Genomic DNA, 23,307 nt, shown 5'->3' with positions numbered 1-23,307 from the left:
CATGGTAGTTTATTTCCCCTTAACTGAGGCTATGTTTACACTACCGCGGTAAGTCGACCTACGCTATGCAACTCCAGCTACGTGAATAAGGTAGCCGGAGTCGACTTACCTTCGGTCGAGTTACCGCCGGATCTACACTACGGGGAGTCGACAGGAGAAACTCTCCCGTTGACTTTACCCCTGATGAAAAGAGTAAGGTGCGTACAGGGGTCGACTGGAGAACAATCTGCTGTCGATTTGGTAGGTCTTCACTAGATCCGCTAAATCAAGCGCTGCTGGATCGATCTCAGAGCGTCAATCCTGGCTGTAGTGTAGACTAGCCTAAGTTCTAAATAAGGAAAAGATCCCACGGCAAAACTAGTACACAACAGGACCTCTCAGGACCACAGACATATGACCTAGAAGAATTGTCATCTTACTGTCTCTTTGAACTTTTGATAAAATTGAGAAAATGCGAAGCTATTAGTGTTTAAGTAAGCCTATCAATGTTTCCAGACTCAACATTTTGCCTATCTTAATATTTCATCCATCTGTTGTCACTGTCCACATGATCCAATGAATGCATCCATTTTAAAAATTAAGTTAAATTAGATTTATGAAAGAAAAAAACACATTCTAAAACCCTACATAAGAATAAATAGTGTTTGTCAAGCTACATTAATATATCATGAACAGCTCTTCCCCACTGTATTTGTGCTCTTTTTAAAAAAAAAAAAAAAAAAAAAAGGCAATAAAGTGTATCCTGCTCTTCTGATGACCTGTGCTTACTGATCAGAGTGAAAATGCAGAGGGAAACCTTAGGCCTAGCATTTGTCCTTTCCCAGGATAAAGATCTAAAAACCATTAGGTATTTTGGCAAGCAAGGGTGCCGATTTCAAAAGCAACTAAGGGATTTAGGATCACAAATGAGACACTTGCTTCTAAATTCTATAAGCACTTATGCAATTCCCCCCCACATTCACACTAAATTATTAATTGCTGCACAAATTAAGTCACTTTCACGATCACAGATTCAAGTCCCTCCTGTAACATCTGGCCTTGCTCTAAATGAAGGGAAAAAAAAGAGGTACAAACTGGAAAAAGAGTTGTCCAACAGTTTGACAGAGACTTACATATCTGCTCCACTGTGTTCCATTGGCTTTATTTCAGGTTCAATACATGCTATCCAAATTGATGCTGAGGTGTCTACCTGGTGGGAGTTGTGGGGAAAAAGAAACATTTTTTATTTTAAACATAAGAAATTTTCAGTGTTGTCAACTATCAAGATTTTGTCCCAAGTCTTGCAGTATTTTGAGTTTTTTAATTTTTTTTTGCTTTAAGTCCCAGGTCCTGGGACATGAAATTCTCAGCTTTCAACTGATAAATTTCCAGCCTCAGTTGTCGACAAAAGCTAGACAATTTGAACTCTATGAACCTTGTAAAGACAAACAACACACCCATGGTTTTAACCCAAACTCACAATTTTTGGAACCTGACACTATTATTGCGTGCTTGGGGTTGGCAATACTGATTTCTCCCTCAAAATGAGATCAAGGCATGCCACCCACTTCTCCCCACACACGGCACTTGCATCACATTGGAAACAGTTCACTCAAAAGAGCCTATCAATTTATTACATTACAGACAGAAGATCTACCTGACAGCAAGTTATTCCTTCCCTCCATAAACTGAATATGCTGCTTCAGTGCTTCTAACCCAACAGAATCTTGTATTAATCAACATGTACTACACCACATGATCACCATACACTAAACTCATATCATGTTCTATACACTGTATTTGTTCCAAAAACAGGTATTTTGAATTAACAAGTAGGAATCAAAGAATAATTACAATGGGCCAGAAATCAGTCCCCCAGAACAGAAAACACACAGGAGGTACTGAGAGTCTGGAGGAGGAAAATGCCAACATTCACTTTTTATATCTTTTAAAGAACTGACTCTCCTTGTGAGAGGAGCTGGGCTGGAGGCCTGTAGATTTTAAAGGCTATGCCCCTCTAGCCCCACATATCTTCAGCCAGTGACAGGAGCTATCCTGTAGGGTCATCTACTGGTCCACAGCCTCCCCTACATCTTAAACTACAACTCAAGCAGAAGGCATGATACCACTTACAGATATCCCCTAAGGCTGCTCAGGAACTCCAAACTGTTATCTCATCATTCATATTTCCAGGCAGAAATCCTTGGATTCTGCTGTGAATGGTAGACATTTTGGCACTTTCCCTCCCCTCCACCACTTCATGGTTCTCCAAGAATCCACATGGGGTAAGGAGCAGTCAGAACAGTGTGTGTGTGTGTGAGTGCAGAGGGGAAGAGATGGGGGACAGGTGGGATAATTCAGCCAGCAGAATTACAATAATCAGTACTACTCTGCAAAAATAGTGAGTTATATCTTTAAAATAATTTATAATAAACTCCACCACCAACATATTGAGAAACTGAGCAGAGGAGGGGCTAGGTGACTTGCCCAAGGTAATGGAGAGAATCAGCATGAAATATTGAAAGTTGAGAGAGTTAAGCACCTTATGGGCACATTCCCATCCTCTATCCCAGGGGTGGGCAAACTTTTTGGCCCAAGGGCTACATTGGGGTTGCAAAACTATATGGAGAGCTGCGTAGGGAAGGCTGTGCCTCCCCAAACAGCCTGGCCCCTCGCCCTCCCACTTCCCGCCGCCTGACAATCCCTGACCCATCCAACCCCTTCCCGCCCCCGCTCCTTGTCCCCCTAACCACCCCCTCCCAGGACCCCCACCCCAACCACCCCCGGACCCCACCCCCTACCAAACCTCCCTGCTGCCAGTCCCCTGACCCATATCCACACCCCTGCCCCCTGACAGGGCCCCTCAGAACTCCCGCGCTTATCCAATCCCCCTGTCCCCTGACCGCCCCCCAGAACCTCCGCCCAATCCAACCATCCCCTGCTCCCTGTCCCCTGACTGCCCCCTGGAACTACCTCGCCCCAGCCCCCTTACCATGCCACTCAGAGCAGCATGTCTGGCAGCCGCGCCGCCCTGCTGGAGCCAGACACACTGCCGCGCTGCTCAGCAGGAGCGCACAACCCCACTGCCCGGAGCGCTGCCCACTTGGCGGCGTGGCAGCAGGGGGCAGAGGCTAGCCTCCCCGGCTGGGAGCTCAAGGCCAGGCAGGACGGTCCCACGGGCCAGATGTGGCCCGTAGTTTGCCCACCTCTGCTCTATCCCATAGTATCTCACCATCTATAGAGCAGTTACTAGTATCTGAAATATTCACAAGGAAAAACAAAACTATTTAAATTTGAAGGTTTTCTGCATTGTATTACAAATTCAAAAGAGAACACTTGAGAATTATCACTAAGACACAAACCTTAAAACATAAAACCATGTCCATTTTCCAGTGAAGAGAGGCCAATAATCAAGCACAGACTTGATCTGTTGCTTATGAAAAGACAATTTATGCAAAGATGGCTTTTGTATTAATAAGTCAAAATCTGTGCTTTCAATGCAAAGGTAGACCTTTATTCAACCCAGCAAATAAAATTAAATTTTAGGGGGGCTGAAATTACACACAAATGAATTTTGCACAGCTCTAGTAAAAGCAGACATGTTTCACTGTCTGGAAAAGCTATAGTTTCTTTTGACAAAATGCAATGAGCTTCTAGTCAGCTATAAAAATGAATTAATAACTAAGTTTGAACAGAATAATCAATCCTCGTTCAGCCCTGCATCACTACTTAAATTATTACTTTAAAAAAGACAATTTTATCATACAATTTTACAGACTGGATTGTTTCCTACTTTAATAAAAACGGTAGTAATATTGTAACATTTATTGTGCCAACTTCCACTGGAAACTAATACATTCCGAGTCTCAGAAAGATCAACACATTTTAAAAACACCATGGTTTTAAGTTTTCAAGAGTTCAGGACAAATTATGATATTTTTAAATTAAATATGGTACAAGTAAAAAGAAGAATGCCAAGATTATGTTCTCCTATTCTGCTTGTCCTTTAACGTGGCATGGCCATAACATAATAAATTGTCCAGTACTGAAGTAGTGTGTTACAAGGGTACTATCACATAGCTTAAGTCAAAAGTTTATCTAACTTTTAATTAGTTGTAACCTGGTGGCACCTTTATGTTCTAATTTATTTTAAAACCTCCAACTTTAAAACCCACAAATAGCTTTTTGAGTCATCAAAATCAGCATGCACTCCACCTGTTAGTTCAGCAGCTGAAATTAACACATTCTCACAATTGTGCACATTTCTACTGACACTAATGATACTGGTGCAAATGCAGGAACAAAGAGCCACAGAAAGCAGGGCAATTTTGCCAAACAGAAAAGGACACATTTGTCAGGGAAAATGTATTTCCAAACTTCTACAAAGGTGAACAGTTAAGACAGATGAGTTTTAAACATATAAAGCAGTTTTCACTAGTCTGTCAGTACTAACAATATTCTTGAAATATCTCTACTTAAAGAAATATTGATACTACAAAGTTATTGGGCTCAGTGCCTGAATTATTATTATAATCTATTCAGGTTTTTATCTCTTGCCCATCACCCAGGTATCTGACCTACTGGGTGAAGGTCTATGGTTTGTGATATGCATATCAGACTTAATGATTATAATAATTCCCTTCTATCTAAAAAGATCTAATATTTACAGTTCTTTGGTTGCCTCAATTAGGATGTGAATGTAATTATGTAAAGAAAGTCTACTTTATTTCCCTTCAATGTACTCTGCAGTGGGATATTGAGAATTTCTAATTATGAAAGAAAATCTCAAAACCAGATTTTCCCCTACATGGAAATTATTTGATCTGGGGATGGAAATGATGAGTTCTTCCCCAGACCTTTGCAGACCTACCCTGGCATTTTTGTGTTGACTGTGATGAGGGGCATGAGGCAGTATGGTGTTCAGGGAGAGAAGACAGAACATTTTACAGAGAACTCATGTCCCTCAGTCCCAAGCCCTCCCTTACCCAGAAACAGATTCCCAAAGGTAGTCTTCAGTTAGGTCATGGAAAAATGAGGGAGATTAACACATGCCTGCTGGGGGACTGCAGCAAGAGGATCGGCTATTTCCCAACAATCTAAGCATTTTTATGGGTTTTTCCTGTAGTATCTAGTTAGGAAAATCTGGTTGGAGGATCCCATGCATTACAACATCAAATCACCCTTAGAGACGATTTGAATTTATTTATAAAAAAAAAAAAAAAAGTGGGCTTCTCAGATTCTCTCATTCTCTATAGGCGACCTTGACATTTTATTTTTTGTTTTAATTTTACAAATACCAGCAGGGTGAACTCTGGTCTTTTCTGGTTTTCCTGGAGGACTGTATGCCTCAGATATACATTACTATTTGTATTGGAGTATTGCCTACAGAGCCTAATCACAGTCCAGGGCCCCACTATGCTAGCCATCGTACAGACAAGTAACAAGAATACACTTCCTACCCCATATAGCTTGCAATCTCAATTTATGACAAGATTGAACAGGTGGATGGGGGGTGGGGGGGAAACAGGTCTGGAGAGGGTGGGAGAACAAGGTAACAGTAAAACAAGTGGGTTTTGCAAAGTAGACAGTCATCTCAGTTCACAGTATAAACATTTTTATATATTTAGCTCTCACACTAATTGAAGATGTTGAGTCTAACAAAATCTTCCTTTATCCAAAGTGTCAGCAATTGAAGTTAAACAGGTTTTATTAAAAACAGTAAATTTTAAACAATGTGATTAAAAACTTTCCCCTCTGAACTGCTCATCTTACAGTCTTTTGTGAGGCAAAAATGTCATATATTCTCCACTCAGTTTAGATTTTGCTTACATTACTCAATTTACACAGAAAAACTCCCACTGTTGCTAACATCTATTTGGCTACAGGGGTGTTAGCAATATTGGAAACCCTAATGTAGATGGTTCTGACTCTGATACTATGTCAATTAGACTTGCTCCCTCCAGGGTAGTCATGAATAGTCTTCCAACCCAGACAGGACTCCTATCTCTAACTTAAAATCAAAGGGGAGGGGGGAAGGAGGGGATTTTTCAGGACTTCTTTATCCATCATAAAGAAGAGACAAATAAAAAGATAAGCTCTATTTTTCCTCTGCATCCACTTTTAAAATTCTACATTTCCATCATAACATCCCTCCCCTCCCCAACCCTTACAATATTTGAAAGAAATGGTGATTTTCATGGTTATAGGTATGGCTTTCTGGGCAGGAAAGAGGGAGCTGACAGGGATTCTCCAAGTATCTGAGGGGTAGCCGTCTTAGTCTTTAAGGTGCCACCGTACTCCTCGTGGTTGATACAGACTAACAGATTTATTTGGGCATAAGCTTTCGTGGGTAAAAAAACCACTTCTTCAGATGCAGACTCTCCCCTGCACTCATCCTGCAAATTATAGGTCACTGTTAAAGAAAAAGTAAGGGACTGTGTCCCCTTTTCCATTTTTTAAACAATACATATGTAAAGCCTAAAAAGTTTGTTTTAATGGGGGTTGAAACAATATCTTCATTAAAGATTCAGTAAACACATTCCTTCAGTTAAGGCATGATAGGTAAAGGTAAAGACTTTTGAGGTCCCCAAGAAGTCCTGTAGCAAAACCAGGAAAGACCAGATTTGACATTCTTGCTATTTCTAATATATAAATAAGATGGGGGGAAGGAAGAAAAATCAGGCCTTTTTATGCATCATAATGCAGCAAAAAAATGCGCACTCCTAACTTTGAAAAAAACATTTACAGGTTATCATTAATGCCAACAGGATCCTTTCATAATTTAACTTGCATACCTTTAATATTTTCACAATTTTGGTCATCTATTGCACATGCACGCTATGTTTTTCAAAATAACTAACATCTATTATAATGAGGAAGTTTGCTACTCTATTACAATGTGCTATTAAAAAAAGTAATAAAGATCCAAAACCTGTACATATTGAAGTATTTTCAAGATTTTGTTAAAAATGGAAAGTTAATATTAAAAACTCAATTGAACTAGATGACAGGCAAATTCTGCAGACTTTAGACAAGTCTTTCTTAAAACCAAGGGCAGTTTTGGTCTGAATACCAACTGCAGGACTGGGGACCCTCAAAGGAGGGAGGGCTGAAGATGGTGTCCAGATTATTGCTGATGCTAGCCGTGGATAGTCTTTCCTCTAAAATCCAGTGTCCACCTCAAAACAATTACTTAGACCGGATATCTAGAGTCTCATTTGTAAATTGTATGTTCGTGTATAAGAGTCCAGAACGCACTTTCCATCTCAGCTTGTGCGCACACAAATGGGGGCGGGGGTGTGTCTTGTTGAGCACACACTTTCCATCTCAGACTGCACGTTACACACATTTACACCTAGATGCAGTACACTGGGCAGGGAGTTCCCCATTACTCGTTAAGCCCACACCCCAGCATGCGTTACGAAGCTGGACACAGCAATCACAGCTCTGCAGAGCGCAATGCCTGCCTAGCGGGCCCCTGGGCTATTCTTATTCACTCTTAGCCATCTTAGATCGGGTTCACACCGGCCACATGGTCACTTCTTCCTCCCGCCCCCAAGCGAAGGGCCCGGTTCCTCCCGCGGCCTCTGGGCGCAGTCCCCCGGGGAGGAGGGGGGGGACGGGCTGGCCTGGCGCTGTACGGGGCGGACAGCGACGGACGGAGACAATGCAAGTCGCGCGCTGCCATGCATGCGAAGCGGGCCCCGGGCCTCCAGAGAGGGCTCGCCGGGAGCCCTCCACCCAGCCTGCCGGATACCGCGGAGGGAGCATAGCAGCTTCCCGGGCAGGTCAGACCCGCGCCCCCCACACCGGGGTCTGGGAGAGCCCCGCCCAGGGGAGCGGTACCGGGCACCCCCCAACCCCAGCGGAGCCCCCTCCCAGGGCCTCAGAGACAATGGAGCGGGCGAGTACCAGGGGCCTAGTCCCCCGCTTCCTGTGCCTCACCACCGCACGCCCCCTCCCCGGCCTGGTGGCGCTGCCCTGGGGGCGCTCCCGGCCGGAACACGGCCGCGGGGAGCCCCGGGCGTCAGCGGCTCGGGCACTGGGGAACTGGCGCCGCGGAGACAGAGCCAGCCAGTGGTGAGGACAGTAGGAACCCGGGGAGCGGGAGAACCGGATCACCCCACTCCAGCCCCCGCCCTGCGCCACAGCCCGACCACTCACCTCGCCGGTCAGCCGCTGCGGAAGCGGGAGGCCACCAGTTACCGCCACCCGGCCGGGCCCGAAGGAGTTAAAGGGAAGGGTCAGGCAGGACCGTCCCATTCATTAGTCGGGCGCTTTGTCTCCAGCTGCCGCCGCCGCGACGCTGATCGGCTCCCCCGGCTCGGCCGCCACAGCGCACACCGCGCAAGCGCCACGAGCGGGGGCGGGGCACGCAGCGGAACGGAACGGCACCACGTACGGCGCGTAACGTGTCGTCGTACAGGCAGAGCGATGCAAAATGGCCGTCTCAGGCGCGTCTGAGTCTGGCTCCAGAGTAAGCGCGCATGGGACGTTTGGGGCTCTGAACTGTTACCAGGCTCTGCGCGTAGCCGCGCCGCGCCCTTTTCCTTAGTAGAGGAGGGCGGTGAGTGACAACAGGTCCCTCGCTGGCAGGGACTGGCACTGACCACAGGGCGGCCCCGTCCCTACGGGGTTTCCTGGCCTGGGGTGGGTGCCTGGCGGAGCTAGCCTGGGTGGGGCTCCCGTTGACTGTGCTGAAAGGGGAGGACTCTCCCCGCTTCATGCAGCGTTTGGGGATGACACCCGCCCCGCAGCGTCGGGGATGGGGAACTTCGCTGGGCGCGGGGTCTCATCCCCAAAGGCACCTGGCAGAGGGAGCGCTCAAAGGTGTTTTATCACGAGAGCTTTAAATCCAGTCCCTAGTACGGCACCCGCTCTGAAGAGCTCCATCTATAGGTGAGGGTTTAATCTGCAGTATGTTCTTCACTTACTCGAGTCAAAGCCCTGTGTTCATGGTCAGATCCCAAGTAGCGCTCTCTCTCACCCCAAGCAGAGCTTCATATATATATTCATCCCCAAATATGTATATTATCCAACATAGTTATGTATCAGAGGGGTAGCCGTGTTAGTCTGAATCTGTAAAAAGCAACAGAGGGTCCTGTGGCACCTTTGAGACTAACAGAAGTACTGGGAGCATAAGCTTTCGTGGGTCAGAACCTCACTTCTTCAGATGCAAGTCATCTGAAGAAGTGAGGTTCTGACCCACGAAAGCTTATGCTCCCAATACTTCTGTTAGTCTCAAAGGTGCCACAGGACCCTCTGTTGCTTTTAACATAGTTATGGTTTCACTATTCATTTATGGGTATGATCATACTAGACTTTTCACTTACATTGAATATGATCCAATCGTGGGTTTTGGTATCTAATCCCCAGTGTGCCAAATAGTAGCATAAGAATTATGCTCACTATATTTTGGGGGTAAAATACCTAATAAATCTAGCTCTAATTTGGGAGAGTTCTTTGTTCAGACTTGTAGTCTTAACCGTGATACATTTGCTCCCTTCACCATGCATTTGGGGATCTCCAGAACACACATCTTCAGCCGGCACTAAGAATACTTTCCTATGCATTTTTGCAATACATCTATCTCCCATTCTTGCTAGGTCTTCACTATATGTTTGGGGTCTAATCCAAAATACATCTGGCAGCTGCTCTGGAGAGGGCTTCACAAAGTTTTGATGTCTAATTATGGACCAGTCGTTGCTCACTGCAATTCAATTTTGAGGTACACCTCTCCTGTTAGGGTAGTAAACATGTTTTGATAGGTCACCTATTTTAATGCAATTGGTCCACTTCCAAAGGGCTCTAAAGAGGAATTGCTGTCCGGACAGGCCAATCTGTGACAATTTGGTAGGCTTTTATATTGATCTCTTGATCTCAGTCTTTGAGGAGGCAGCTATAGACTTCACCCCTTTTCTTAACTTTGGGCTCACAGATCACCATGGGTAGCAAAAAATCTCACGTCCAATATGGTGCTATTGTTAAATAATAATTTAAAAAATGATACTGTGTCTGTGTAGATGACAAAAGTTTCTGTCTCAACCCTAGTGCTAAATCTCAATAAGCAGATTTATTTCAAGAAGTGGAAAGCCTGGTTAATTCAAGCTGACTTTTTGTGCATGTATCTTCACTCAAATTTGTTTCTGGCTGATGTAACTATCCCATTATGGCAACTCAGTAAAATCACCTCCCCAAACAGTGTGGAACTATGGTCGACCTGCTGAGATTGACACAATGCAACTGTAGGCGCTGCATGACCTATGTTGATCTTGACAGTCCTCCACAGCATCTGTCCCACTCCGTGACAGTGACTGCTCTGGTCACAACTGTAAACTCCACTGCCCAGGGTCACAGAGCCTGAAAGCCAACCCCTGCTTAAAGCCCTCCATGTGTTTTTGCCATTCCTTTTCCTGATTGTACATCTTGGCAGCTCATCTAGCAGCGTTCCCTTGTTGCGTGCAACTGACTGTGTCAGCTCCACATACTAGACATGCTTCTGCACAGGAGGTATTGGCTCTCTTAGGCCTGAGGGGAGAAGAGGTTGTGCAAACCCAGTTATGGGCTAGCTATAGAACTATGGACATCTACAAACAAATTGCATGCTTCTCTCACATCCGATGCTTTGTTATAATGGAATGGAGATAATGGCTGTGGTTTGAAATGTTTATAGTTGCTAATGCAGCCAGTGAGAGAAATCTTAAGACATGGTCTATGTCCCAAAACACTTGACAGTTTTATTACATGGTGGTAACTGTAACTTTAAGCATGTGAGAGCAGACTGGTGTGTGCATATCTTTTGTCTTTGCTCTACCCCCACCCCTGGCAACTATCTCCTGCAGCATATAACGCCCTCCCCCCCACCACCAATTCCAGGTCACCTGCTCCTTTCCATTCCATTAAGACATTACATCTTCAGAAACCAGGTATACATAAAAAAGTTTGTAGATACTGTGAACTTTAAGAAAAGCTGTTTTTTCTGGGAGTTTTTATCTCAGGAACCTCTCACTCAAATGAGCCCAAATTTATATCAATAATCCTATTAGACAGCAAATTTCAAGACAATACAACTAAACATGCAGATTTCAGAGCACTTAGAAAACTCATCCTTTAATCAGAAAAGTCTTCTCAATCTTAGTTACAGCGCCGGGAGTTACAGCACCACTGAGAGAGCACTGAAGGGAAACCGCTGTTGTGTGTTCACACACTGTCAGCTGCCTGCGCAATAGCGTCTTCACACTTGTGGCACTTGCAGCAGTATTTGGAGTGGTGCACTATGGGCAGTTATCCTAGAGAGCACCTCTTTCTCTCTGCCACTAAGAGTTGTGGGAAGGTGGAGGGGTTGTGTGGGGCATCCTGAGTCCTTTCCCAATGGGTACATTCCCCTGTGATACATTGCTTCGCATCCCAGCAATCCCTGTGCTTCCGTCCGCATTTGGTGCCATCTTTCAATGGTTTGTGTATTGCGCACCCTGCCTCTTCGGGCTGCAAGAATGGATCCTGAACTGTTGATCAGTATTCTGCTCGCTCTGACCAACACGTCACAAGCGGCAGTGGAGTTAACTTAAACTACAAAGGCAAGAGGAGAGCGACATTGATCTCGCCATACGTAGTAGCTATGACATGAGTTTACTTGTGGTATTCATGGAGGTTCTGACCATAGTGGAACTCCACTTTTGGGCTTGGGAGACAAGCACTGAGTGGTGGGATCACATCGTGATGCACGTCTGGGATGACGAGCAGTGGCTGCAGAACTTTCGGATGAGGAAAGCCACATTCATGAGACTGTGTGATGAGCTCGCCCTAGCCCTGCGGGGCAAGGACACAAGAATGAGAGGTTTCAGAGTAGCAGCCGTGTTAGTCTATCCACAGAAAGAACAGGAGTACTTGTGGCACCTTAGGGCTGGTCTACACTGGGGGGATTGATCTAAGATACGCAACTTCAGCTACATGAATAGCATAGCTGAAGTCGAAGTATCTTAGATCAATTTACCTGGGGTCCACACAGCGCGGGATCGACGGCCACGGCTCCCCCGTCGACTCCGCTACTGCCGCTCACTCTGGTGGAGTTCCGGAGTCGACGGGGAGCACGTTCGGGGATCAATATATCGCGTCTTAACATACCCTTAGAGACTAACAATTTATTTGAGCATAGCTTTCTTGTTCTCTGTATGTATATATATCTTCTTACTGTATGTTCCATTCTATGCATCTGATGAAGTGGGCTGTAGCCCACGATAGCTTATGCTCAAATAAATTTGTTAGTCTCTAAGGTGCCTCAAGTACTCCTGTTCTTTTTACAAGAATGAGAGCTGCCCTGCCATTGGAGAACCACGTGACGATTGCACTGTGGAGGCTGGCTACTCCAGGCTGCTACCGATCAGTTGCTAACCAGTTCAGAGTAGGAAAGTTGACTGTTGGACTCGTGTTGACAGAAGTCTGCAGGGCTATTAATCGCATCGCTCCAAAAGACTGGGACAACGTGCATGACATTGTGGGATGGCTTTGCACAAATGGGCTTCCCTACCTGTGGAGGGGTGATAGATGGCACGCATATTCCAATTCTGGCACCTGACCACCTAGCCACTGAGTACATTAATAACAATGGGTATTTCTCAGTGGTTCTCCAGGTGTTTATGGATTGTCGGGGGAGTTTCATGGACATTAACCCTGGTCCGGAAAGGTGCATGACAAACGCATCTTTAGGAACACTGCCCTGTTCAGGAAGCTGCAACCAGGGACTTTCTTCCTGGATCAGAAGATCACCGTAGGGGAAGTTGAAATGCCCATTGTGATCCTGGGAGACCCTGCCTACCCCTTAATGCCATGTCTTATGAAGCCATACACAGGCAACTTGATAGCAGCAAGGAGCGGTTCAACAACAGGCCGAGCAAGTGCTGAATGATTGTCAAGTGTGCTTTTGGCCGTTAAAAAGCCCACTGGCACTGCCTCTATGGGAAGCTGGTCCTGGCCGATGACAATATTCCTATGCTTATAGCCATGTGCTGTACACTCCATCATGTTTGTGAGGGGAAGGGTGAAAGCTTCACTCAGGGCTGGACCACAGAGGCTCAGTGCCTGGAGGCTGAGTTTGAACAACCAGAGACCAGGGCTATTAGAGGGGCGCAGCACAGGGCCATAAGCATCAGGGATGTCTTGAGGCAGCAATTTGAAGCTGAAAGCCACTAATATTTAATGCTATGCTCGGGAGTGCAGTGCTTTTAATGCTGGGAGGTGGTTGGTGCAGACGATGCAGTATGTGGATTTAAAATAATTGTATGTTGCTTTGTATGGCTGTTTTTGCTGTCAATTAATAGAATAAAGATTGCTTTCAAACCAACACAATTATTTTATTAAAAAAAAAACTGAAGGAGAGAGTCAAACCTAAAAAACCCATCAGCAGTGAGAGGCATAGGGGAAGGGAAGGTCCCAAGAGGAGGAGGGGTCCTGAGATGCCTAAAGATTTGTGTATGTCCAGGGATCATATCTAGCCTTCTCCTTTGGAGTACAATGCAGCGGGTACTGTACTTCATCAGGGCCAAACTGCAGAGGGATGGGTGTTAACTGCAGTGGGTAGTGGGAGTCCACAGTTCTGGACTCTGAGGGAGGAGGAGTGGAATGCAACGGGTATAGACTGGAGCCAGGAGATTGATAAGAGTGTATTGATGGTGTCTGGGGAGAGCATGGAAAAGAGTTTTGCGACAGCGGCTGCAGGGGAGGGCGAGTGTGGAGCTGCGCACTTTGAAGAGCTAATATCTCCTGGAGCATGTCAGCTTGGCGCTCCATAACATTTAAGAGCCGTTCCATGGCTTCATTCTGAGTGTCGCATTCTCCTTTCGGTCCCTCTTCTCTCTGTCCCACCACTCCTTCAATTCCTGTTTCACAGCGGTGGAGTGCATCACAATATCACGCAGAAAGTCCTCCTTAGTTCTTCTTGGCCGCTCTCTAATTCTGTGCAGCCGTTCAGGAACAATACTGTGATCCACAAAACCTGAGTTAGTTGGGTAGGCTCCTATACAATGGGAAGACATAGGTACCTTAGAATGGAATCCACCCAGCAAACATCCTAGGGGAGGAGCCACTACCTAAACTAGCCAGTGAGATATGCTGACCAGAGGGGCGTGTGCTAAGCACCATCGTTCTCTCAGAATTTGGCACTTAAGTCTAGGCTGCAGAGAGGCGTCTGTCTGCTTGTGATTCACAAAGGGTTTGGTGGGAGAGAGAGAGAGAAGATGAGCAATTCAGCTATCTAAGCATGTGCAGGGCCTCATCCAGTAGGCCAGCTCAGTACGCCTCCTACCAGATCAGGGCTCTCAGGTGAGTTCATACAAAACAGTTGAGGGCAAGGAGGTGTGAGATGCAGGCCCCTAATAACCTACTGGTTAGCATACACACCTGGGATTTGGGAGACCCTAGTTCAAATCACCCCCTCTACACAAGAAAAGATTTGCTATGTCTTAATTGAGAGCTCTAACCACTAGGATAAGGCATCATTCTAACTTTCTATGACCTAGTTATTCAATTATGTTATTAAAAAAAAAAAACTCAATAGGAAAGATTAAGGGAGCCCTACATCAAAAAATCCTATAGCCTAGTGGTTAGGACACACTGCAGAATGGTAGCAGATTCCTGTTCAAATCCCTTCTCATCAAGCACAGGGGACTTGAACCAGTGGTCTTCCAACATCCTGGGTGAGTATCCTGACTACTGTGCTAAAAGTTGTGAGGGAGGTGGTGGTTCTCCTCCTCCTCCCTCCCCCAGCTATTGTGTGAACTCACTTTATGGACATAATCTGGTTGGCAGCCTCTTGAGCACACCTACCAAATTGGGCCCTGCACACAACTTCAGGTGGTTGAATGCCTATCTTCCTCAGTTTGCATTGCCGCCGATTCCATGGGTGCTCCGGGGATGCAGCCCTTTAGTGAAGACACTGCCTACGCCAACAGCACTGTGTTCCCCAGTGGTTAGTTTGGTTTAACTGCGTTACTCAGGGATTTTTCACATCCCTGAGCAACATTCTTCTGCCGACCTAATTCCTAATGTAGACCAGGCCTAACAGTCACCTTGTTACCCCCTGTCTCCAGCAATAGGGAGTCTTTCATGTGGTAGCTGGATGTCAGCTCCCAGATACCACCCAGACTTCAGCTACTCAAGCCTGGGTTTATGCCAGTCCTAATTTCACTTTGCAGGTTAATAGTAGGCATACTCCACTCCCTGAGTCCCTTTGAGTCATACCTCTGATTTCAGTGGAGTATCACAGGGCCTTAATTATGGCAAAGGCTGAGAAAAACTTAACACAGATCTTTGGGAAACCATTTGCACTTCCAAGCAGCAGTTAGACAAGCTATTTTAAGATGTGGGACTTGGAAAAAAATATGTTTTGAAAATTCTAAAGAGTTTTTTGTTTTGTTTTTTGCCTCTTATCTTAACAATGCTTTGCTTCAAATGGGGTTTATTCAAACTTATTGGCAAGATTTAGTGCACAGAACTCATTCTTATATTGAAAAAGTCTGTTGCTATTGGATTAAGTTGTATGGCCTGTGTTATGAACATAAGAACAGCCATACTGGGTCAGACCAAAGCTCCATCTAGCCAAGTATCCTGTCTTCCGACAGTGGCCAATGCCAGGTCCTCCAGAGGGAATGAACAGAACAGTTAATCATCAAGTGATCCATCCCGTCACTCTTTCCCAGCTTCTGGTATACAGAGGCTAGTGACATCATCCCTGCCCATCCTGATTAATAACCATTGATGGACCTATCCTCCATGAATTTATCTAGTCCTTTTTTGAGCCCTGTTATAGTCTTGGCCTTCACAACATTCTCTGGCAAAGAGTTCCACAGGTTGACTGTGTGTTGTGTGAAGACATATTTCCTTTTGTTTGTTTTAAATCTGCTTGTTAGGGGGCTTATTCCTTCACCCTCTCACTTCCCTGGTCCTTCTCGTATGAACAGAGAGCAACAATACCCGAAGTCCGAAGGTGCAAACAATTTGATGTTTATTGGGGTGAACTTCCAGCAAGCACGATTCCAGTTTCCTTCCTTAGTGTCCCCCTTCCCAGCTCTAACACCACAGAGCCTTGCCTGTGTCCCTGTTCCTGTTCCCATTCCCTGCTTAGCAAAACATGATCCCAATTCCCCCACCCCCAGTCGCTGTTCCCATTCCCCCCTTACTTTATGATTGACTGCAGAGACTATATAGTAAAACTTGAGTTTTGCTTAGCTATACCTTAACCAATCATTTTACTGAAATTTAACTAACCAATCCTAACACATTGTAACATGGTTATTTAACCAATTATATCCCACCACCTTAATTGGTTTACACCCAACAAAATTAGTTATACAGCAGACAGAAACAATCACAGAATCAGACAAAGATTATACAGACAGACAATAGGGAAGTGAAGACTACACTGATAGAACAATACAGAAATAAGGATTTCACATCCCAGTTATTAATAAGTAAGTTCTTGCCAAACAGGATGCCATCAAACTAAGTTTCCTTTCACATCTTCTAGGCTCTTCCCTTTCTCTGGAGGTAATAAATCAAATCACCTTCCTAACAGCCCCAGATTGCCTTATTTCAATATGACTAAACAGGGCCTCAAACTGTCAAAGTGAGAAAAGGCCCTTACACATACAAAGAGTAATTTTGATTCTTTCTTTTATACCTTTATAACTAGCTAAGTAATAAGAATACACCTAAATTCTTAAAGTATAGGCCTTTGCAAACAGGCTTAAATATCTATATCCTATCACTGCTGCCTATTAATTTCATCTGGTGCACCCTAGTCCTTGTGTTATGAGGAGTGAATAACACTTCCTTATTTACCTTCTCCACACCAGTCATGATTTTATAGACCTCTATCATATCCCCCTTTAGTCACCTCTTTTCCAAGCTGAAAAGTCCCAGTCTTATTAATCTCTCTTTATACAGAAGCCATTCTATACCCCTAATTATTTTTGTTGCCCTTTTCTGAACCTTTTCCAATTCCAATATATCTTTTTTGAGATGGGGTGACCACAGCTGTACGCAGTATTCAAGATGTGGGCATACCATGGATTTATATAGAGGCAATATGATATTTTCTGTCTTATTATCTACCCCTTTCTTAATGGCTCCCAACATTCTGTTCACTTTTTTGGACTGCTGCTGCACGTTGAGTGGATGTTTCCAGAGAACTATCCACAATGACTACAAGATCTCTTTCTTGAGTGGTAACAACTTATTTAGACCCATCATTTTATATGTATACTTGGGATTATGTTTTCCAATGTGCATTACTTTGCATTTATCAACATTGAATTTCATCTGCCATTTTGTTGCCCAGTCATCCAGTTTTGAGAGTTCCTTTTGTAGCTCTTCGCAATGTGCCTGGGACTTAACTATCTTGAGTAGTTTTGTATCATCTGCAAATTTTGCCACCTCAATGTTTACCCCTTTTTCCATATCATTTATGAATATGTTGAATGGGACTGGTCTCAGTACAGACCCCTGGGGGACACCACTATTTATCTCTCCATTCTGAAAATGGACCACTTATTCCTACCCTTTGTTTCCTATCTTTAACCAGTTACCAATCCATGAGAGGACCTTCCCTCTTACACCATGACAGCTTAAATTGCTTAAGAGCCTTTGGTGAGGAACCTTGTCAAAGGCTTTCTGAAAATCTAAGTACACTATATCTACTAGACTGCCCTTGTCCATATGCTATACCATATTCTAGCAGATTGGTGAGGCATGATTTCCCTTTACAAAAAACATGCTGACTCTTCCCCAACAAATTATGTTCATCTATGTGTCTGACAATTTTATTCTTTACTATAGTTTCAATCAGTTTGTCCGGTACTGAAGTCAGGCTTACTGGCCTGTAATTGCCAGGATCAGCTCTGGAGCCCTTTTTAAAAATTGGCGTCACATTAGCTATCCTCCAGTCGTTTGGTACAGAAGCTGATTTAAATGATAGGTTACAGACTACAGTTAGTAGTCCTGCAATTTCACATTTGAGTTCCTTCAGAACTCTTGGGTGAATACCATCTGGTCCTGATGATTTATTACTGTTTACTTTATCAATTTGTTCCAAAACCTTCTCTAATGACATCTCAATCTGGGACAGTTCCTCAGATTTGTTACCTAAAAAGAATGGCTCAGGTTTGGGAATCTCCCTTACATCCTCAGCTATGAAGACCAATGCAAAGAAATCATTTAGTTTCTCTGCAATGGCCTTATCATCCTTAAGTGCTCCTTTAGCATCTCGATCGTCCAGTGGCCCCACTGGTTGTTTAGCAGGCTTCCTGCTTCTGATGTATTTAAAAATTTTTTTGCTATTACTTTTGGAGTCTTTGGCTAGCTGTTCTTAAAATTCTTTTTTGCCTTCCTAATTATATTTTTACACTTAATTTGTCAGTGTTTATGCTCCTTTCTATTTTCCTCACTAGGATTTAACTTCCACTTTTTAAAGGATGACTTTTTGCCTCTCACTGCTTCTTTTACTTTGTTGTATAGCCACAGTGGCTCTTTTTTGGTTCTCTTACTATGTTTTTTAATTTGTGGTATACATTTAAGTTGACCCTCTATTATGGTGTCTTTAAAAAGTTTCCATGCAGCTTGCAGAGATTTCACTTTTGGCACTGTACCCTTTAATTTCAGTTTAACTAACCTCCTCATTTTTGTGTAGTTACCCTTTCTAAAATTAAATGTTGGTCCGCTGTGGTGTTTTTCCTGCTACAGGGATATTAAATTTAATTATATTATGGTCACTATAACCAAGCAGTCCAGCTATATTCACCTCTTGGAGCAGATCCTGTGCTCCACTTAGGACTAAGGGTATGTCTACACTTACCTCCGGGTCCGGCGGCAGGCAATCGATGTTCTGGGATCGATTTATCACGTCTGGTTTAGACACGATAAATCGATCCCGGAAGTGCTCGCCGTCGACGCCGGTACTCCAGCTCGGCAAGAGGAGTACGTGGCATCCACGGGGGAGCCTCCCTGCTGTGTCTGGACCCGCGGTAAGTTCGGACTAAGGTACTTCGAATTCAGCTACGTTATTAACGTAGCTGAATTTGCGTACCTTAGTCCGAAGTGGGGGGTTAGTGGGGACCAGGCCTTAATCAAGAATTGCCTCTCCTCTTGTGTGTTCCAGGATAGCTGCTCCAAGAAGCAGTCATTTAAGGTGTCAAGAAACTTTATCTCTGCATCCCGTCCTGAGGTAATATGTACTCAGTCAATATGGAGATAGTTGAAATCCCCCATTATTACTGATTTTTTTTATATTAATAGCCTCTGTAATCTCCCTGAGCATTTCACAGTCACTATCACCATCCTGGTCAGGTGGTTGGTAATATCTCTACAGCTATATTCTTATTATTAGAGCCTGGAATTTCTATCCGTAGAGATTCTATGGTACAGTTTGGTTCATTTAAGGTTTTTACTTCATTTGATTCTACACTTCCTTTCACATATAGTGCCACTTCCCCACCAGCACAACCTGTTCTGTCCTTCCAATATATTTTGTACCCTGGTATTTCTGTGTCCCATTGATTATCCTCATTCCACCAAGTGTCTGTTATGCCTATTATATCAATAGCCTCATTTAATACGAGGCACTGTAGTTCACCCATCTTATTATTTAGACTTCTAACATTGTACACACACACCACCTGCCCATAGGGCAGGTAATCATGCATGCTGCATTGTGTGCACTAAATTGGGTAGCCCCCACTCTGTTGCTGGACTTCTGCCTGCATTATCTTTTTACTCCTGAAGTTAGTTCCTTTGTTGAGATTTGGTTTTATCAGGTTTTTTTTTTTTTTTTTTTGCTTTAAATTTAAAGAATGTATCTATCCCTCCTCTGTAAACTTCCTCGCAAAACTCCTGTTAGCCACTCCTGTTCACTAGCTCCTCTGGTTGCTTAGGAGTGGGCTTTTTAAAACCCTGGTCTTCCTGGGTAGCTCCGCCCCCTGGGTTAAGGGCTGATGGTTGCTAAAGGTCTTAGGGATCAAAACCTCGTTAAGAAGCTCTCAGCCTTGCCTAGCAGGCCATTAAGCTCAGCACTCACACAGTCAGCACACTGTCCCCCAAACAAACAGACCACATGGTATATTTCAATCAAGCACACCACAAACACACACTCTATGGACAACAAAATTACCCCAAGGGTCACATAATCACTCCTTCTTCACCTGGAGAACTTCCTCGCAAAACTAGCTGCTCCTGTTCGTTAGAGGGTCATTTGAGATGATCATAATGGTCTCTCCTGGCTTTAAAATTCTGTTAAGCATTCTGAGTAGTTCCACTCACCATCTCTGGCATGAGGGCATGGTATTGCACAGGTTTTTGCCTCTATGAACACCTCTTTGGCCCTGCAATAGCCTGTTTCTCTCCACAATTTGGATTTCAGCCAAATCACATCTAGTCCAGATGCACTTCCAGGGTAAGTCAAGTGCAAACACAAGTTCACACAAACAAAATGTTCTTTTACCCCTCGTGGGCTCTTCTATAATCCTGTCCCTTCTGAGCTATGTTTAAGTCTCTCTCTGGCTCTTAGATAGAACCCTGACTCACAGGTGCCTGGTCCGGAATCCCATCACCATCTCAGCCCCTCTTCCAGCGGATACTTGAGGACTTTCCACAGGAACCCAAATTGCATCTTTTAGTTCCTCTTGTAAACTTCTTCTTCATGTGTTTTATGGTAAAGGAGACGCATTTGCTAAGTCTATGGCTGCCAAGCATTGGATACCAAATAGATAATTCAAGAATTAAAGTCTTTCACCTTTCCCAGTGTTCCTAAAGAAGCACTCTACAGCTTTTTGGTAGGGGCCCATTTCCCTGGTGCTCTAACTAGGTGTTGCAGTGAAAATTTTGATACTTTAAGGCCTCTACGTTTTTCATATAAATTCCTCCTTTCAATGGTATACTCTTTGCACTCCCACAGCAGATGCTCAACTGTTTCCTTCGCCTCACACATCCCACATAATCCATCTGTTTGTTTGTTTATTAGCAACAAATTATTATTTAAACCACAACATACAGTTAAAATTCTAAATGGTCACTTTGCTGTCTCAGGGCCTTGCAATGTATCAGCATTTTCAACTCTTGGGCATATATCATGGAATCTTTTTCCCTCTCTTTCTTTTGCCCATATTTCCTACCATTCCTCTCTGAACTCATTTTTAATTAGATTTCTAAACTCCAGTTTACTTAAAAGGTTCTCTGAATCAACTTGCTTGTGTTTGACAGAACTTTTTGCCACTTTGTCTACCAGCTCATTACCCACTACCCCCCTCCAGTAAACTGCATCTTCTCAGTCCTTTTACGAGGCCCACCTGACATCAGTTAGTCCTGCCCCCTCTGTCTTAGATACAGTTCATTATGGCACAGGTGTGCTGATTGAACAGGATTGGCCAGCCCCAGACTCTCAAAGGGGCAGGCCCACCATCTTACAATCATATCTGAGAAGCTATTCAGTGGTGAATTTAGGATGATCAGAATGATCCTACTGAAGTAAGCTGTGCTGGAGGTTAGATGATTTCATGAACTTTAAATGGGCCTATTTGTTTCCTGCGGACCAAATTTCTTAAAAGTGATTCTTCACCTGAGACAGCTTCTGCAGAACACTTATATGTTGCAGAACTGTCCTGTTTCTCCTCGGGATACAAGGTATATGAGATCTTTTATTGGACTTCTGTTGGTGAGAGAGACAAGATTTTGAACCACATTGATCTCTTCTGAGTGTCTCCAGAGCTCCTTGACTCCTCAGGTGGCATTCCTGAGTCATCTTCCATTATTCTCCATCCTCCTTCTGCTCCCAGTTTCCATAGATTATTTCCAGATTCCTATCCTGGATTTACCTCTCTGTACACTTCATAAAATCTGTAGGACCTGTTACACTAGGTTCTCAGGAACTATGGTCCTGATGTAGACTTTATAGATTCTTATTGGCTCATATGTCCTGCAAATCTGTTAATATCCTCAGTGGGTCATATGGAATTCAGGGAGGCAAAGCTGGAGGTGAGAGGGGGAAAAACAGATAGAACTGACTCACAGGGCTTGATTGGGCTATACCTCTGGTGCCTGGCTTTTGGTGCGCTGTAGAATTTAGGAGCTCTGCAAGGTATCCTACTTTCTGCCTCCCAACATCTCTAAGCATGTGTCATAAAACACTGAATTATAACAATTTAACCCCTAAGGAAATTCTCATGCAAAAAGCCTCTGTTAAAAGGCTGGTGTATTGTTTATTTTTTTAAAACAAAAAACCAGAAATGTACAACTATGAATCTAAACAGCCTTAACTTTGCTTCTCTATAATCACCTGAAAACAACCAGAAACTTAGGCAATATGATCATATAAGTATATCTTCAGTGACTCCAAACATTAAAAAACCCTCTCAGTCTACCTTATTTTTAATGTTAGAGACTGCACACTCATGACTTGCACAGACATTTACATAGCAAACCCTCATGCTACTTTGATTCTTTATAGCCATATGCATATGACTTCAAATGGATTATGCATGTAAGGAAGGGCTGTAAGATTGGATCCTATGTTTGGGTTAAGCTGCCTATATAACACATCCTGTATGTGTGAGGAGATTTTTATTAATCTAGCTGTCAGAGGTCTAAAAGTTGGATCTAAATGCTAGATTCTCTGGTCTCCTAAGCTCACCTTGTGCTGTTTTAGCAATGCAAAGTGGACTTAGAGTGGCTGGAGATGGCCAATGGAGAATTCCCTGTGTGCAGAGGAACATTCTGCTGAGGGACGGAGCTCTGCAGTCTCCTGTGCCGACTGCCCCTCCATCCTCAGCATGGAGGCAGGAGAGCAGGCAGGGTGAAGTGGAGATCCACTATGCCTGATGCTCTGCTGCTGCAAAGTCCCTGAGGAATCCTTATACCAAAAGCATAAACTAGAGATGACTCATAGACTCATAGACTCATAGACTTTAAGGTCAGAAGGGACCATTATGATCATCTAGTCTGACCCCCTGCATGCTGCAGGCCATAAAACCGTCCCTACCCCTTCCCTGGACTCTGCTGTTGAAGTCCCCAATCCTGTTTTAGGTGACTTCAATCGGCAGAGACCCTCCTGCTAGAGATCCCTGCCCCATGCTGCGGAGGAAGGCGAAAAACCTCCAGAGGCTCGGCCAATCTGCCCTGGAGGAAAATTCCTTCCCGACCCCAAAAATGGCGATCAGTCAGACCCCGAGCATATAGGCAAGAGTCACCAGCCTGACCCCTGTCAGCCATTATACGATTTACCTACCATTGTTTGGTTTTCCTTGACTACTATGTTTTACCATTAAACCATTCCCTCCATAAATTTATCTA

General features: G+C 44.2%; 2 protein-coding genes across 3 annotated transcripts in view; one reads left to right on the top strand and one right to left on the bottom strand.

Annotated features, from left to right (window-relative positions):
- The window catches only part of ZBED4 (zinc finger BED-type containing 4), a 31,654-nt gene extending 23,355 nt beyond the window's left edge, over window positions 1-8,299 (bottom strand). Inside the window, exons 1-2 of one of the 2 annotated variants that reach the window (XM_054021249.1) lie at window positions 8,143-8,299; window positions 1,113-1,189 (exon numbers count right to left, since the gene is read on the bottom strand). The gene's annotated coding sequence lies outside the window, so the exon portion shown is untranslated. The remainder of the gene's footprint in view (window positions 1-1,112; window positions 1,190-8,142) is intronic. The other variant, XM_054021256.1, reaches the window with a different exon arrangement.
- The window catches only part of BRD1 (bromodomain containing 1), a 176,645-nt gene continuing 161,085 nt past the window's right edge, over window positions 7,748-23,307 (top strand). Inside the window, exon 1 of the mRNA XM_054021245.1 lies at window positions 7,748-7,766. The gene's annotated coding sequence lies outside the window, so the exon portion shown is untranslated. The remainder of the gene's footprint in view (window positions 7,767-23,307) is intronic.

Source organism: Malaclemys terrapin, chromosome 1, assembly GCF_027887155.1.
Source record: "Malaclemys terrapin pileata isolate rMalTer1 chromosome 1, rMalTer1.hap1, whole genome shotgun sequence".
In the NCBI taxonomy this organism is placed as follows: Eukaryota; Metazoa; Chordata; order Testudines; family Emydidae; genus Malaclemys; species Malaclemys terrapin.
The sequence above is the reverse complement of the archived record's forward strand: the minus strand, read 5'-3'. Positions and strand labels throughout refer to the sequence as shown.